This window comes from Ixodes scapularis, unplaced genomic scaffold (assembly GCF_016920785.2).
Source record: "Ixodes scapularis isolate PalLabHiFi unplaced genomic scaffold, ASM1692078v2 PGA_scaffold0__279_contigs__length_252992795, whole genome shotgun sequence".
In the NCBI taxonomy this organism is placed as follows: Eukaryota; Metazoa; Arthropoda; class Arachnida; order Ixodida; family Ixodidae; genus Ixodes; species Ixodes scapularis.
This window is the reverse complement of record NW_024609835.1, coordinates 251569982-251586289: the sequence shown is the minus strand read 5'-3', so window position 1 is coordinate 251586289 and position 16308 is coordinate 251569982. Positions and strand designations below refer to the sequence as shown.

The 16308-nt window shown below is 45.4% G+C and overlaps 2 pseudogenes; both read right to left on the bottom strand.

Annotated features, from left to right (window-relative positions):
- Positions 1-420: 420 nt before the first annotated feature.
- Positions 421-2000, bottom strand: LOC120839949 (annotated as a pseudogene).
- An 8037-nt stretch (positions 2001-10037) lies between these two features.
- LOC120839950 lies at positions 10038-15071 on the bottom strand (annotated as a pseudogene).
- Positions 15072-16308: the final 1237 nt, after the last annotated feature.

The following is a 16308-nucleotide window of genomic DNA, read 5'->3' as shown; positions in this document are numbered from 1 at the left end:
TTAGGTGCTCAAGACAAGAGCGCGTCCTTTGGATAGTTGAACTCGGCACCAGATAGCCTCGAGGTTATTGTGGGGTACAAGGAGCTGACTGGCTTGCCCATCCTGCGTCTAATAATAAAAGCACCCCTCCGTCATGTGCGTGTCGATCTTTATGGTAGACAGATAAGCCACCAAGAAATACTTCACTGTCCAGCACGGATTCATCGAGCCTTGACTCAGTGCCCATGATAATACTTGACTTTATTTATTCTTCAAGGCAAAATGAATAATGTATTTTGTTTTAAGGATACGGCAAATTAGCAACGATACAGTGGAAAATATGTCCGACGATGTTGATGGGCTATAAACACTTGTTATCAGAAGGCTGCGTCATTGTTGCGGCCTTGTACCTCTCTTTCTACGCACAGGGACTGCTTCCTTTCACTCAGCGTCCCAGATAAACACGTCGCCGTTCACAACTCGCTTGTTATAAAAGAGATGCACATTGCTGATTTTATCTTGCCTTTTTTATTTAGAGTCGTTCCAGAGATTACGTCTTGTTTCGTGACGTGGTTTACTGAAATCTTGGGATACACTAAAGTCGGTGTTCTTTAATTAAATATAGAGCGTAGAATATCTTTTTCGGTTCAAGACATAAAGTTTACACTAACTGGTCTTTTGAAACCATTTTTAAAGTTACCACTCCTGTGCGCCCTCTGAATTGTTATATGATTGATTTCCATGTTTGGATTACAAATTTGTACGACATGGTTCTTTGATTCCTCCCAGGATTCATTGCGCTTTCCATCGTATATGCCGTAAAACACAAGCAGCCGTATTCACCAGTCGTGACTAACTAGTGCTTATTTAAAGTTAGTATCGCGTCTAAGTAGTCGCGAACTAAGGGAAAAAAACCGCGACTAAGGATCGAATAGTTGTGCGGTATTCACGAGTACGAAGCGAGCGGGTGACTTTCTAGTCAGAACTAACAAGCGGAAGTGACATAACAAGATAGCTCACGCATACGCGTACTTAAACGCCGCTGTGTAACTGGGTATTTTATCGCATACAAGCTAGTATTTAAATGTTTTTCAAAAAAAAAAAAAACCTACAATGAGAAATTAATTGTCCGAAACAAAGTTTTACAGAGAAAGAAAAAACGCAAAAGGGAAGCACGAAAGCCGCATTGCCAGCGACATAAACAAATATGGAAGCGCCCGTAAAGGCGTCTGTTTATTGTCGTCCAGCACCCTGCTGAGATCTATTTAGCGGTATCTCTGACCGTTCAACATGGCTTTTTACACAATACTTGCTCCTCCAATTCTTTCTAGATGTGCCCCCCGCGTTCCGAAACAGTAAGTGCTTCGTTAGCGATAGCCGCCAGAGGTGATACGAGTCGGCCATGGCGCTGAGCCGCTAGTAACCCGCTAAACAAGGGCTAAACTAACCTTACCCCATGATTAAGGTTTGTTAGTCGACTTCTTAGTCGCGCGGGGCGACTAGGCCCTAAACACGACCGGTGAATACCAAGCGTTCACTTAGCGGTGAATATCGCTCGCCACGTGATCATTTTAGTCGATGACGTCACCAGTCATTGGTTAAACAGGCGCTACTCGCGATTGGTGATTACGGATGAAGATCGCACCGGCAGCTGCGGTTTTCGAGGTCATCGATATGCTCCTCTATCCTTTTGTTCTGGTCCTCAAAATCCGCAACACGCTTTTCCTAGTGGTCATTACATCTAATTAAGTTGTCAAGTGTTTTTTTTTTTTTCAAATTCTTCTTGATCACTCTCTATGTTAGAAAGTTGAATGGAAACAATGCCCATACTGACTTCTAGCCCTTTGAGCAGTTTTATTTTTTGTCATCTGCTCAACTTTTGTCGGGGGGCCTGGGTTCAGCTCGACGTCACCCGACAGTAGCAGCGACAAAACCAGGAATATTATTATGAAGCGAGAAAAAAAAAAAAAACGTCTACGGCGCAGCACAACGTGGCGGTGCTTACAACGTGCACATGCCATCAAAAACGGGTCTTTGGGTGGGGCCGGCAAGCAAGGACAGATGCTAGGAAGGTAGCGAGTGTAAATAGTACCAACACGCAGGCGAAAAGAGCACGGTGAGCACATGTTTGTGTGTGTGCCGGCTCCAAGATCCAAGGAAGCGGTGGCGTCCGTTGACTTCTATAACCATTGGGGTAGTTCATTCGTTGTAGGGGTGTCAGCCAGGGGCACACGGCAGAAGACGACTGTGCAGTCGTCGATAGCATTGGTACTGTCATCGCAAAGGAACCGATGACCAAGCTGCTGTTTGTCGTTGATGATGGCGCACTCCCTCCGAAGCTGGCGTGGCTGACATGCATAGTACCGGCATGACAACCGTCTGCAGGCGAAATTAAGCACGGTTAGCGCATGTTTGGGTGTCTGCCGGCTCCAAGATGGATCCGTGGAGACGAATGAGTAACCTTCGGCATAGGGTGCTACCCAGCACCACTGTTGTGCGGAACGGCGTTCCAAGGAACGGCGTTCCTGGAACGCGTTCCTTTTAGGAAAAACGAAGGAACGCCGCCGTTCCATTTGGCATCGGTGGAACTGAAACGGGAACTCGTTACATTTTTACTGGAACGGAAAGAGTAACGGCGTTCCTTTTTTTCGCCACTGGGGTCATTTTTAATTTATTTCTAAAAAGGCAATTTTAAAAGTATAAAAACAGTCTTTACAAAGAGCAGAATCTCGTTAACGTTTTGGTTACTTATATTAGGGTTTATTTTGTGTGGTCGTCGCTTGGTAACAGTTGGGTACATGAGAGATAATGGACATTAATTCTTTTTTTAGTGCCCGAGGCTCCAGTCCAAAGAGCGGTGGTGCCAAGAATGGAATATGAAGCTAAACCTAGGAAAAACAGTACATATGTGCTTTTCAAGAAAAAAAAGATGGACCTAAAAATGTGTACATGATTGACAGTACCCCATTACAAACTGTGTTTGAATTTAAATACTTAGGAATATACCTAACATCATCATTGTGTTGGCACAGGCACGTTGATTTCGTAACAGGGAAAGCTTGTAAAGTATTGGGTTTTTTACGACGCAATACCCGACAATTTCCGCAAAGTGCGCGAGATTTGTTGTACAAAACTTATATTAGGTCTATTCTCGAATACGCGAGTACAGTCTGGGACCCACCAACTGCTGTTGATAAAAATAAACTTGAAAGAGTTCAAAACTTAGCGGCTAGATATGTTTCCGGGAATTATAACAGGCGACTCAGCATGACAAGTCTGAAGGAATTCTTAGGCTAGGAATCTCTCGAAAAAAGAAGGAAAAAGCTACGGCTAAAATTATTTCATAACATTTACCACCGCAGAACTGGTATACAGCGCGAAGACTATATTTCCCCCCCGCATTATATCTCTCATCGTGTCGATCACGAACGAAAGGTACGTGAATATAAATGTAATGCAAACCAGTTTAAATCTTCTATTTTCCCCAAATCTATTAGCGAATGGAACCAATTGCCTTCGGAGGTTGTTGATATTTTGGACAATGACGCTTTTTTTGCTGCATTGTGAAAAGTGTTTTTTTTTTTGTTTTTTTGTTTCCCGTGTACTGGGTATGCATGTGCGCGTTCTGTTGTTCGCGTTCTGTTATTCTCCTTTATATTTGCTTAAATGAATCACATTGATGTACACTTCCCCCCCACTGTAATGCCACTGGCGCTGTGGGTAAGTGAATAAATAAATAAAATAAAAACCTAAACCTTTAGTCGAAGGAAGAGGCACAGATTTTTTAGTACCCGAGGCTGCAGTCCAAAGAGCAAAACCTAAACCTTTAGTCGAAGGAAGAGGCACAGAAAGAGGTACGTTTCAAACTCAGCTGCTTGCTTTGCTTCCACAAATCCTCATACATGCAGAAATCTGGTGCCGACTACAGCTGTGACTGAACTTGCACAAAGAGGACCACAGCTACGACAAAAGAACAGGTGACTAGTCTCTAGATATTGAACGCACTCTTCTATCCCGAACATTGGTCACTTACAAAATGCACAAAAATTGACCGTTATTCCTTCTCCCCACCTTCAGACTTCTCCTTCAAACTCAATAACGAAACCAACCTTCACGAAGAAGGACTTGTAGTTTTCAAGACTGACATCCCAAAAGTCCTACCCTCTTCTGCACTTGCTCGTCTTGCAGACAGCGACATCGATCTGCAACTGTTGTTAGGTTCGAACACGGGACTTTGTTAGATTGAAACGTACGAGGTTGTTGTAAAACGCTCGTGCAGTGCAACAGTACGTTTGGCTCGCCTGAATAGGCCACCACAAACATGAGTATGGTTCAAACCTGAGATTTTGAATGGTGAATATATCATGAAATAAATCTTTGCTTCCGCTTGTTTTCTTCTACAAGTGCCTTTCCATCACGGCATTCAAATTCTTATGTTGGCATTTGATGAGATAGTTAAAAAATATAATACTTGGTTCGATCCAACTCAATATGGTAATCAGCAAAATACAAATGTAACGTATATGTAACGATACGTTTAATTTTTTTTACTGTAATGGGAACGAGTTCCATTTTTAGATATGGAACTTGTAACGGGAACGCGTTCCAAATATCAGAAGGAACGAAGACCGAGCTTTCGTTCCTTTTTTTGAGGAACGTGTACAACACTGCCCGGCACCGCCACCAAAAGGTCACCAATGACAACTGATGGGGTGGTGAATAATTGGAGAAACTAAATGTTTAATGTGGTGACCCTGTACCAAAACAAAGTAAGAATGAATGGCGAATGACAGTCTTTGCTGGCGCCGATGGCGGCGTAACGGTAGTATATAGCGCAGGCGAAAGACTGGCTCCGGTTCGCCGCGTGGAGCTCCTTATGTGCACGCGTGCGCTTCTGGAACAATCGGCGTAGAACGTTCAGCGTCTGGAACATTCGGAGCTGAATAATCAACAAAATTTTGGAATACACCAGAACGCGAAATTTACAGAAGTAACATGAAGGTGCGTCCGCTCCCGGGCATCGAACCTCGGCTCTTTATGCGGTAGCCAAGCACGGTAGCCAAGCGCCTCGTCCTGTTTACTCTCGTCTTTGTCCTGTCGTTTTTTGGCGCTGTATATGCTGATCATGAACCAACTAGCCCAAATTTCTACTTTGCACGATAACCATTCGGACACGGGCGCGCTGCCTACGTGGCCTTCTCAGCGCGCGGCTAATATACTTTATTTGCAATAGTTTTAAAGTTGAATTTATGATGTACATGAATTCGGTTATGAATGACTGCTGAATGCGAACAAACGTTTGCATTTAATGTAAAATATATATACATGCGTTAAATACATCTGGAATATATTTCAAGTACACCTTTTTTCGCTAAGGGGAACTTGGCTAGACTTCTCTATGCTTGGCTTGAGTTACTTGGCTCGAGATTCATTGTTTGAATCTAGCTGGCTAATGACAAGTCATCACTTTGCTTCCTCGAAAGAATGAGAAAAAATTCGGTGGGTTGTTTTCATAAAGTTTGCATACGGAAGTTATATTTAAGCGGTTTAATATAATTAATGGCAAAGCGAGGCAAAGCGACGGCCTACGGGTCCCCAGTTGGGTTCCAATCCCGGCCGAGGTGCCCGCAAACTGACGGTGGCTTATGTGGGAAAGTCGCCGGGTGACCGAGCTTTCGGTTGCACGTCACAAGATCCCAAGGTGGTCTCATTGAATCCTCAGTCTTTTGCTGTGGCGTGCCTGATGCCCTGGTTGGTTTGGCACGTAAACGCCCAACTTTACATTTAATCAACGCAGGTAAGCAATCGGCATTTGATAGCTGCCTCTTAAGTGGAGACGCGTAGACGTATTTATACCCTTCACATGCCCTAAATTAGTAGCATACCTTGGAATTGTACCCTATTCGGAGCACCGGCACCGGGTTGGAATCCGTCTCGTTTCCTTTTACGAAGTAGTCGTGACAATACATTTCAGAAAAAGCTATAGCCATTGACGCTCGCAGTCGGCTGACTTTTTAAATAAGGTCGTTGGGGAACATGTGAAGCTCAAAGGCATTGCAGCCACACTGGGGCTGCAATATCTTTCGCACATTTTACACTTTCCGCGATTGTTCCTATGCTCTTTAGAACTATTTGTGCATACGACGACAAAACAGTGATAGCAGACAACCGTAGATTTTCAAATATTGTAATAGGGTAAAAAAAAAAAGAAACGACACTCGGAACTAACTTATGCTTATACCTTTGGCTGCTGCGTATACCTAGTCTCAGCGGGCGATCCAAAAATGCAGCAGGTGGACGGAGCGTTAGTCGCCCGCTGGTGTAAGATGACGCGAGAAAGGTCTATAATCGAACCATATAAAGTGGCCGCTCGTTCTGGTGGTGAGGTCAGGAAATAAAATCTGTCTTCGTTTCTTTACCTTAATTTTCCTGCGACTGCCGTGGTATGAAAAGAAAAAAAAACTAACCAATATTTCATAGGTTTTGAAAGACAATAATTAATTCTCGGTGCTATTTACTGAAAGCACAGACCCTTTTGCCCTTTTCAGACGTGTCTCCCTTCCATTACAAAATGAGACACGTAAAGGCACGAGCCATTGTTTTATGCAGTGATATAAATCACATATAATAAATGGAGCTACGAATCCGTGCAAACCTGCTCTTCTAGGTCAGTGTTACAAACTGCAGCTGAAAGTGGGTAAACGTTTTATTTTTCACCTTAGCTTTACCGCGTTGGTGCGCAGCTGTTAGAGCGCAACAACAATTTCCAACGGAGCTGGATTTCAGCCTTTTTGCGCTCGTGCCACCTGCCCTACAAATGGGGAGTCTCACTTTTTGTGAAAAGTGTGCGAGTGAGTACATCGTGGATATATTCTTTCTACAGACGGACTACCAGCAACTGCATAATGCGTGAGTACCAACGAATTTCACCAATTTATAGAGAGTTAAACGTCATTGGCCTTGTCCAGCCTCCTAACGTAGGTATTTGGCCTCGAATGTAAATCTAATAACGATTAAATAAACCCGAGCATGTGATTGGCAAAACGAAAGTCTGGGCATTGAATCGTAATCTCGACTCCGTTGAAGCGGGTACACTGCAGATTATGATATTTGTCTTTGTTATTTGTTTGTCAGGTTTACTCGTTCAATCAGTTATATTTGTGCCGGTATCAGTGCTCTCTTAGCCTTTTTCGGCGCAGGGCGCGTATGCACAGCTTTTATCAATGCTCTAGATGAGGGAGCAGCTGAGCAACCATAGCTTTGACTTCATGGCCACGGAGAGCTGTCCCCACGCATACTCATGTTTTCTCCCATTCCGATGTTGTTCGTTTAAACAGTAGTGGATATTATGTTTAACGCACGTTCTTTTTATTGTTATGCATTATTGTAGTGTGAAAGGCTTCAATGTGATGTATTTCACTTACGGTATGCAGACACCGTGAAATCTCCGGCAGTATAAATGATTTAATCAACTCAAATAAGGCATTAGTAACTCAATAGTTAAATCTGTAAGAAAATAAACAGTCAAAAATCCTCCAAGTTGAACCTGTGGATTGCATGAAGCGCCGTTCCGTGACATTTACGGCTGACGACTACTTGAATGTACCCGAGTACGCGGCTATTTGTTTTTATATATTTGAATACAAAAGAAAATGCTTACGACCCTGTTGCATAGTGAGAATTCTAATAGCGTTAGCAAACATTTTATAGACAAGCCTCATCGGCATGGAGGCATAATTAAAAGAGATGACGAACTTCACTAGAAGCATGTATTGCGAAGGCTTAACTGTTAATATTCTTTTTATCAAAATCATCATTTTTTAATATAATTACTTAAACGCACAAGCTGCATAGTTCCATTTGTTCAATATATTGTTTTCCGGTGTTAGGGCTCGGAAGAAGTTTGCAAACCACACTTTAATTTTTAAAACACACTGAAACACTTGATGAACATAATGTCATAGCATTCAAGCTGAACATTTTTAATTTGCACCTGCCCACCTTATTATTATTTACGTTTCACATTGACCAATAACGCCGGAGGAAGCGTAAAAAGAAATGGTAAGCTCATGTTGGAGGTGCCAGTTTGTTGCATGTGAAAGCAAATTATGAAAACTTTCATCAGCCGTAGTACAGTCTGTCTTATGCCTATCGGCGCTCCTTTTTTATCTGTATATTAGATTAGTTTTAAAACTAGGAGAATCTTTTCTAAAATTTGTTTTATTGTTATAACAGTTTAAATAAGAAGATAGTAAAACTATTAAAAAGTCTGCAAAATATGGTCCGATATCGTGACGAGAACGGGACCAGTTTTGCCGTGGGTAACTGAAAACGCTCAACCGGGTGGGCAGACAGCCGAAACATTTTTTCCAATGGCAACCTGATTTTTTAAAATGTATTAATATTTATTTTTTTCTTTATTTCCAATACTTCTTGCCCCATTCGGGTTGTTGTAGTGTGGTACAGTTTGAAATATTACAAGCAGAAAAAAACTATTCAACACACAATTTGCAGGTCAACATTCAACGCAAATATAAATTTCAACAATGAAAAAATTGTAAATAACTTGAATACAATGGATGCATTGCACTTTTAAAAACAGCATTGTTCCAAAAGCGAGATTTTCTGCGTGGCAAGGCACAAATGGAAGAAAAGAACAGAAAATATGCCTGAATGAAGGGCAAGAATTTTAGCGAACACGTGACTGTCCTCCTTTCTTACAGATATAACTTGAGTGGGGATTGCAAAAATTGTTTAAACTTGTGGGTTGCCCACTTGAGCTAATGCCCGACGTAGTGCCTGCCACGAGATAGTGGTGCGCGTCAATGCACCTCGTCGTCACCTTCCTCATCATATAAATATTTAAAAAAAACAAAAAAAACATTTGAGCGCTTTACAAGCGAGTAGGATTTCTCGTTGTTGAGGAGACCATTGAAATAGAACAACAAAGACTCGAGCAAAAAAAAAAAAAGCGCGCAGCTACTACGTGCGGTATTCGTTAGTTTTTGGTGCGGGGAGAATTCGGATCCATTTCTGAAGGCGTGGATATCCTGCAGATTTTATAGCACCTCGAGAAATATTTTAATCACTAATCTTAAACTCGAGAGCAAGAAATCACGGGGGCTTTTCTACCAGTACTTCTTCCGGATGTTAATATTTTCACAATCCAATGCCCATTACTAACGCCCTGGGCTTAATACCCCCAAACATTTTTGTATTCAGAAAATCGGAGTATAACTTAGAGTTGTCGGATCGATACAGTGTGTTCCTCGTTTTGTTATACAAGTAGGAGGCGCGATCAAATAAAACATATTTGTATCGCGTCATGACGAAAGGCGCACGCCGAGTTTGGTGACGTTTCTATTATCGTGATAAGCCCTGAGCAGAGACGGCAAAATTACTTTCAAAAGTAATTAAATTACATTACCCTTTACTTTTTTAAAACTGCAAAAATGTAATTAATTTAAATTACAAATTACTGCAGACTAAGGGTAATGACATTGCATTACAATTACTTTCCTAAAGTAATGAAATTACTTTGAAATTACTTTGACATCATCTTTTTATATCTAGATGCAGTAATTCGCGCTCATTTTATCTACCGCATGCACCACCACAGTGTTTGCAAAACAAGCCCTCGTTTGAAGGCGAACATTTAGGCAGACCACTGCCTGGTTGTTTTAAATGTTATAAATTACGGGCAAACACTAACCAATCCCTAAAAGATCGTAGGGTCCCAACGTGTCGGTGCCGGCTCGGCACCTTCTTCAGGGGGGCTATTTAAAAGAGAAGCAGCTTCTTTCTTTTCTTCTGCGGTGAATGTAGGGCAGTATCTTCGTTTTTTACGGTGGTTAGTTTTCAAACCAGGTGCGGTACCTTCGTTTTCTTCAAAGTTGGTTATTTACAAACGAGGATCAGCATCTTCGTTTTCCTCTGTGGTAGGGCCCTGTTTCTTTGTGATAGATAGATAACAACTTTAATGTTGCACGATATGAGGAGACACCTACTCCTCGTCCCCGACACGCAGGCCTAGGATACGGGGCCAGGGACCTCCGCGGTTAGAAGCAGCCAAAGAGGTCTTGGCTCTTCGCGGCTTTTTCCGCCAGGTGGATGGCTTGCTGCTGTGGAGCAGGGACCAAGCTCCGCTGCAGGGCTTCCCAGGCTTCTCCACAATTTATATTTGCTTTAGCCCCTGGGGAGCTAGCACATTCCCAGATTATGTGGTCAAGGGACCCTCTCGCCCCACAGTGCTTGCACTTATTGTGTTGTCTGTCATCTATCCGAACATGGTATGCCCAGACTGGGTTTATGAAGTTCCCAGCTTGCAGGCGCCGCCATGCGACTGCCTCCCTATTGCTTAGACTTTTGTCTGGTGGTGGCACCTGTTTCCTTTGTAATCTATAATTTTCGACAATCTCCGTATAAGTTTGCAGACGCTTGTTCATGTTCCGGCAGTCGGGCGGCTCCACAGTTAACCGGAAGTAGAGAGCTCGGGCTAACTCGTGTGCGGCCTCGTTGCCAGGAACGGGCGTGTGTGCGGGGGTCCAAATTAGGCTAATTTTTCTGTTTAGCTGTCTACCGGTAAGAATCCTTGCCGCTTCCGGTGAGATCCTACCCTTCCCAAAATTCCAGATGGCCGTTTTGCTATCGCTAATAATAAAATTGGCTTTCGTTCCGACGCAAGCGAGCGCTATCGCAACTTCTTCAGCCGTTCTGCGTTGCGGCTTCTAATGGTGGTGGCCGATACGGGAGCACCTCGGCCGTCAACCACCGAGGCGACCGCCGCACCCGACTTGCCACTTGCCGCGTCCACGTACGCAACCGACTTGCTGTCCATTAAATCGAAGCGTCTGATTATACTTCGTTTCAGCTTCCGTCCGAGCGCAGCCAAAGGCTGAGGGACGGTTCGCAACTTCGAGAAGAGCATTCCTACGCACCACAAACTAGTCCGCAAAAGTATTTTCTTTTTAAATAACTCTCTTGTGCGTAAACATTGCACAATATTCCGGATGTGTACTGCTAAGAATGATTTTCAACTGAAGGAATTAAATATCTGAAGTTTATGTTTTTATTAATATATGTAAATGCATGCGGTTTGGTGGAAATACGTACATCCGCTGGCAACACGGCTGCAGCGCTCGGTTTTTCTGTGTGTGATTTCGTTCCCGTAATGGCTGAATCATGTGCTTCGTTGCTTTACTCACCGAGTCGCTTCAAAACATCTTTTCACAAAGGCACGTCTGGGCGTCAGGTGCGAGAGGTCGTGATGAATGCCTACTTTCAAATTCTGCAAGAGACTCCGGTCGCGTCGTACCGCGAATGCGTTGTAAACAAGAAAAGCGTCCGGCCCACTACAATTCACTAATACGCGGCGAAATCAGGGCGCCCCTTTACCTGCCAATCACATTGAACGCCGAGAAGGTGGTGGAAAGGACCGCGTCTCGAGCCCCGGTATATCCAGACAATACAAGGAAACATCAACGGCCGGGTCATCGGGCACCTTGCAATGAGTACTTCCATCTCGAAGCTATGCCGAAATGGTGGAAAGCTCGCACACAGACGCCAGCGGCCAGGCTACGTACTGACATCCCCTGTGACTAAATTTCAAAACTTGAAAGGGCGTTTTTTTTTTTAAATTTGTAGCAGACGATACCGTTGATGCACCCGTAGCAGACGGTGAGCGCGGGCGGCGCGGACGACCATCGGCGCAGCGGAGTGATACAAAAGTCCAGGTGAGATCGCGTGACCTATTGCCGGCGTGTGATTGGCTCCGGCCACACGTAGCTTCGGCTGCGCTCGGACGGAAGCTGAAACGAAGTATAGTGCTTCTGCTCTTTTCTCCCTCCTCTCCGTGTTGAATATGGAATGCATGTGACGAGGGAGGGGGGGAATGATTAGGTTTTCTCGGCAGTCCTGCGGAATGCTTGACTGGACTCGTAGTCGCCTATCTGTTTGTAGGCCTACCATCTCGAGGATAGCTCTGCCCGTCGTTGCTCGGCCAAGACTTTCGAGCTGCGAAATTCTGACAGCCTCCGCTATTTCCTCCCAGGTATTTTGCACTCCCATAGAGAGGAGCTTCACTTGACGTGCTAATTGGTAAGCCCAGGGCCCTCTTTGTGCATCGTCGGATGAGTGAGTCTAGTTTCCTTCTCTCCTCCGACCTGGTATTTAAGAAAGGCGTGGCATAGCTCACGCGGCTTATTACGTATGCTTGTATTAGTTTAAGCAAGCTTCTTTCCTTCAGGCCTCGTCCTTTCAGCGCGACCCTTTTAAATAGTCCAAGGGCTTGCGTGACAAATCTTTCTAGCCTTTTGATTGCCCATCATTATATTGCCGCGCGCGCAGCCGGCCAAGTAGGCAGCGCGCGCGTGGTCTAACGGTTATCGCGCTTGCCTTACACGCAGAAGGCCGGGGTTCGATTCCTGGCCGCGGCCACGCATTCTTGTTGACACTGTAATGTGATGTTCTGGTGAATTCGAGAACCGTCTTGCTGATTCGAGGTTAGAATGTTCTACGCGCCGAACCTTCTACGCCGAACGATCCAGAAACCCACGAGGTATACATAAGGGATTCCGCAAAGCGCGCGGAATCAGTTTCGCCCCTTCGTTCGACTCTGCTACTACGCCGACTTCGACGCCTGCGACGCTCTGTTATTATCTTTTGTACCCTTTTATTTTTGGCACAAGTTCCCCACATTAAACGTTTATTTCTTTCTGTTTATGTCCTGTTTTTTAGGTCACCGCCCGTGACAATATCCATTCTCCTGAATGAATAGTCCCAAGATTCTGATCTGATCTACCTTTGGAACTGGTTTCTCCTCTACTTTAATGCTTTAATGCGGTATCACCAATATGCATGTTGACTAGTTTGTCCATCAATTCCGCGTCTGTTCCCTCGAACGCGTGCCTGGCTTTTGATAATCTAATTCCTGATTGAGTTTTCGAATTGGTCGAAGCTAATAGGTGTCTCAGCAGACCCCATGCTTTGGCAAGGCTCATGCCCCGTTCCATCTCATCGCATCGGCTGCACCAATTTTGTTCGCACAATTTGATCGCATAATTTTCAATTTCTTTGTTATGTCTAGCAATCTTCCTTCTCAGATTGCGGTTCCATCTTTGCCTCTTTAGTCTGCGCTCCATACCGTGTTTTGCCTCCCACATGTGAAGCAGTTTGCTATCAGCTACCTCAGGGGCATTGTCCCCTTCAAGTGTCTTTGTGGCCTCCCCAACGTGACACTTGAGGATCTCCGTCCATTTTTTTATGTTTGTGATCCTCCCCAGTGGCAACTTTCTCTCGTTTATCCCTAAATAATTCCCATTCGGTAATCCTCGGTTTACGAGCACAACGCGTCTTCACTCCTTTTTTAATGATCGAGGCCAGAATAAAATGGTCGCTGCCGAAATTTTGCTCCGAATTTTGCCACGTCAGGTCTGTCACAATTTTGGAGAAGGTCAGGTCAGGGGAGGTGTCTGCGCACACGCTGTTACCCACCCTGGATGGACTACTAGGGTCGGTGTGTAGTGTGAGTCCCAGCTCATGCGCATCCTCCCATAACTGCCTGCCTTTAGGATCTTGTTTAGCGAAACCCCATTCCGGGTGTGCCGCATTAAAGTCACCGACTATTAGCAAGGGGTTGGTGCCGGCTGCTTTAATCGCTTTGCGGAAGAGGGCCCTGAATGTCACCTTTCTCTGCTTTGGGGGACTATAAAAATTTAAAAGGAAGACGCTCGGTTCCTCCTCTCGTTCTGTAAGTATTTCCAATAGCACTGCCTCAATTTCTTTCGAGTTTATTTCGTGCTCAATAGCTGCAATATTTCTCTTAATCAACGCTGTGACGCGAGATTTCTCACCCCTGTCACTTGAAAAAGCTTGGTATCCTGAGAGTTTCGCTATTTTGCCCGTCTTCTGCAGGGCTATCACTAGCGGTTTCTCATCTAATAGCGCCAGATATTGTTGCACTAACGCCTGCGTTGGAAGCCGCGACAGTTCCACTGCCAGATCCACTCACTTTGGAGCGGGTCGAATTTTTCCTCATCTTTTTGTTGCCGTTTTCCGATGGCAACTAATTCTGCCCTTTGCTTTTGAACTTCACCCGTGTTGTGTCGCGCCGAAGCGCCAAAGAACAGACGCTCCCACGCAGAGCAGCAGCACACAAAGAACAAATTTAATATGGCGAAGACACATTTTACAGAGCAAAGACCAGCGCACCCTGTGGTGAGAATAGGAACCTGTGACATTGCTTTATACATACACAACACTCCTCCACACTTACCTAAAGGAACACTAGTACACCAGTCTATTTGGAGGGCGTCGAGCTCTGCTCGACCGTCGAACTTCCTGAGCAGCTAGGCCACTGCCAGCATTCAGTGGCATAGGCACCTCACATTCGCCCGGTTCATTACACTCTCACTGTCACTCGATCCACTCTCTGAAGAGGCTGATCGGGACGAGCCCTCACTTCGAAAGCGCAAGTGATCAGCATGCACATAACGGATCTGGCTAGCCACCCGCACCAGGTATGTAACCGGACTGATTACTTTCTTTAAAATGCCTTTGGTCCAGTTTACTCTCTCCCCCCTCACATTTCTGACCCAAACTCTGTCGCCCACTTGAAAGAGTTTCGTTGGACCTCTGCGCTTGTCAGCCAGCTCCTTTTTCTTGTTTTGCTTCTCTCGTCATGGAAGGGACGTTGCACCTGGCTTGAGCTGCGACAGTCGGGTCCGCGGAAGCCGTCCCAGGAAGAGCTCTGCAGGTGCCTTTCCAGTACTTGTGTGTGGTGTTGTCCGGTAGGCAAGTAGGAAACACGACAACTTCTCATGGATATTCCTTCTCTTCCCTTGGAGGTCGTCTTCAAGTACCTGCTTGAGCAGCGCTCGCTTGACTGTTTGCACAGCCCTCTCCGCGGGGCCATTCGAAGCCGGGTGGTAGGGTGGCGTCATGGTGTGCACCACTCCTTGATCCTTCAAGAAGTTCTTGAACTCCTCACTTTGAAACTGGGGACCTCCATCAGTCACCACTTCTTCGGGTAGTCCAAACTGTGCGAAGACAGCCATAAGTTTCTCGACTGTCTGGGGTGCGGTTGTGGAAGACATGGGCAGTACCTCAACCCATTTATAAAAACTGTCAACCAAAACAAACAGGTTGGTTCCCGACTTGGTTGCAAAGTCCAAATGAACACGTTCAAAGACCCGCGAGGTCATCTTCCATGGCTGGAGTGGTACTGGAAGAACGTCGTTTTGGACCGCTTGGCAGATCTCGCATGACTGCACCTTGTTCTCGATCATGGCATCAATTCCGGGCCACCACACATGCCCTCTCGCAAGTTGTTTCATACGCACCATTCCTGGATGTTCTTCATGCAGGCTCTTGAGGACCGCAGCCTGTAGTGCCTGTGGAATCACGACTCTAATCCCCCAGAGTAGGCAATCTTGGTCCGTTGACAGCGTCTCCCGCCTGTGCCAGAAGGGTTGCAACCCTGGATCTTGCACGGATGTTGGCCAACCTCTCTTGGTGTGTTCAAGGACACGTTGCAGCAAGGGGTCGCTGAGGGTCTCTTTCCCCACATCAGAACTTGAAAGAAGCGGTTGCTCTGTGGGTGAAAAATATGTCAACATACTTTCCTCTCCTACAGTTGTTTTCAGAGGAAGTCTCGATAGGGCATCAGCATCCCCGAGCTCCCCGCCCTTGCGGTACAGGATCTTGAAGTTGTACTCTGCAAGTAACAAGCGCCACCTCTGGATCCTCGCAGCAGCTATGGCTGTGGTAGAATACTTAGGTCCCAGGATCGACGTTAGCGGGTTGTGGTCAGTTACGAGGGTGAACAAACGCCCAAAGAGATACCGGTGGAATTTCTTGACCGCAAATATGAGTGCCAAGGCCTCTCTTTCCACTTGTGCGTAGTTCTTTTCAGCCACAGTAAGCGTCCTAGACGCAAACTCCACAGGTCTGTAGTCCCCGTTTCCCATGTCTTGTGTTAAGACTGCTCCGAGGCCGTAGCTGGATGCGTCGGCCGTCACTCGAAGTGGTAGACTAGGGTCGTAGAGGACAATTACCCCAGCACTGCACAACTGATCTTTGCTTCTGTCTACAGCCTGTTGGCATTGTTCTGACCAATGCCACTTCTTGTCTTTCTTTAAGAGTTCATACAAAGGTCCCAGTGTGGCAGCTAAGTCTGGGAGGAAACGAGCATAAAAAGCTAGCAGCCCCACAAATGCCTTAACCTCCGTCACGTTACTCGGTGCGGGTGCCTTTTTGATAGCCTCTACCTTCTCAGGGCATGGCTTTAAACCCTGGTCACTCAACAAGTATCCCAAGTAACGCACTTCGCGT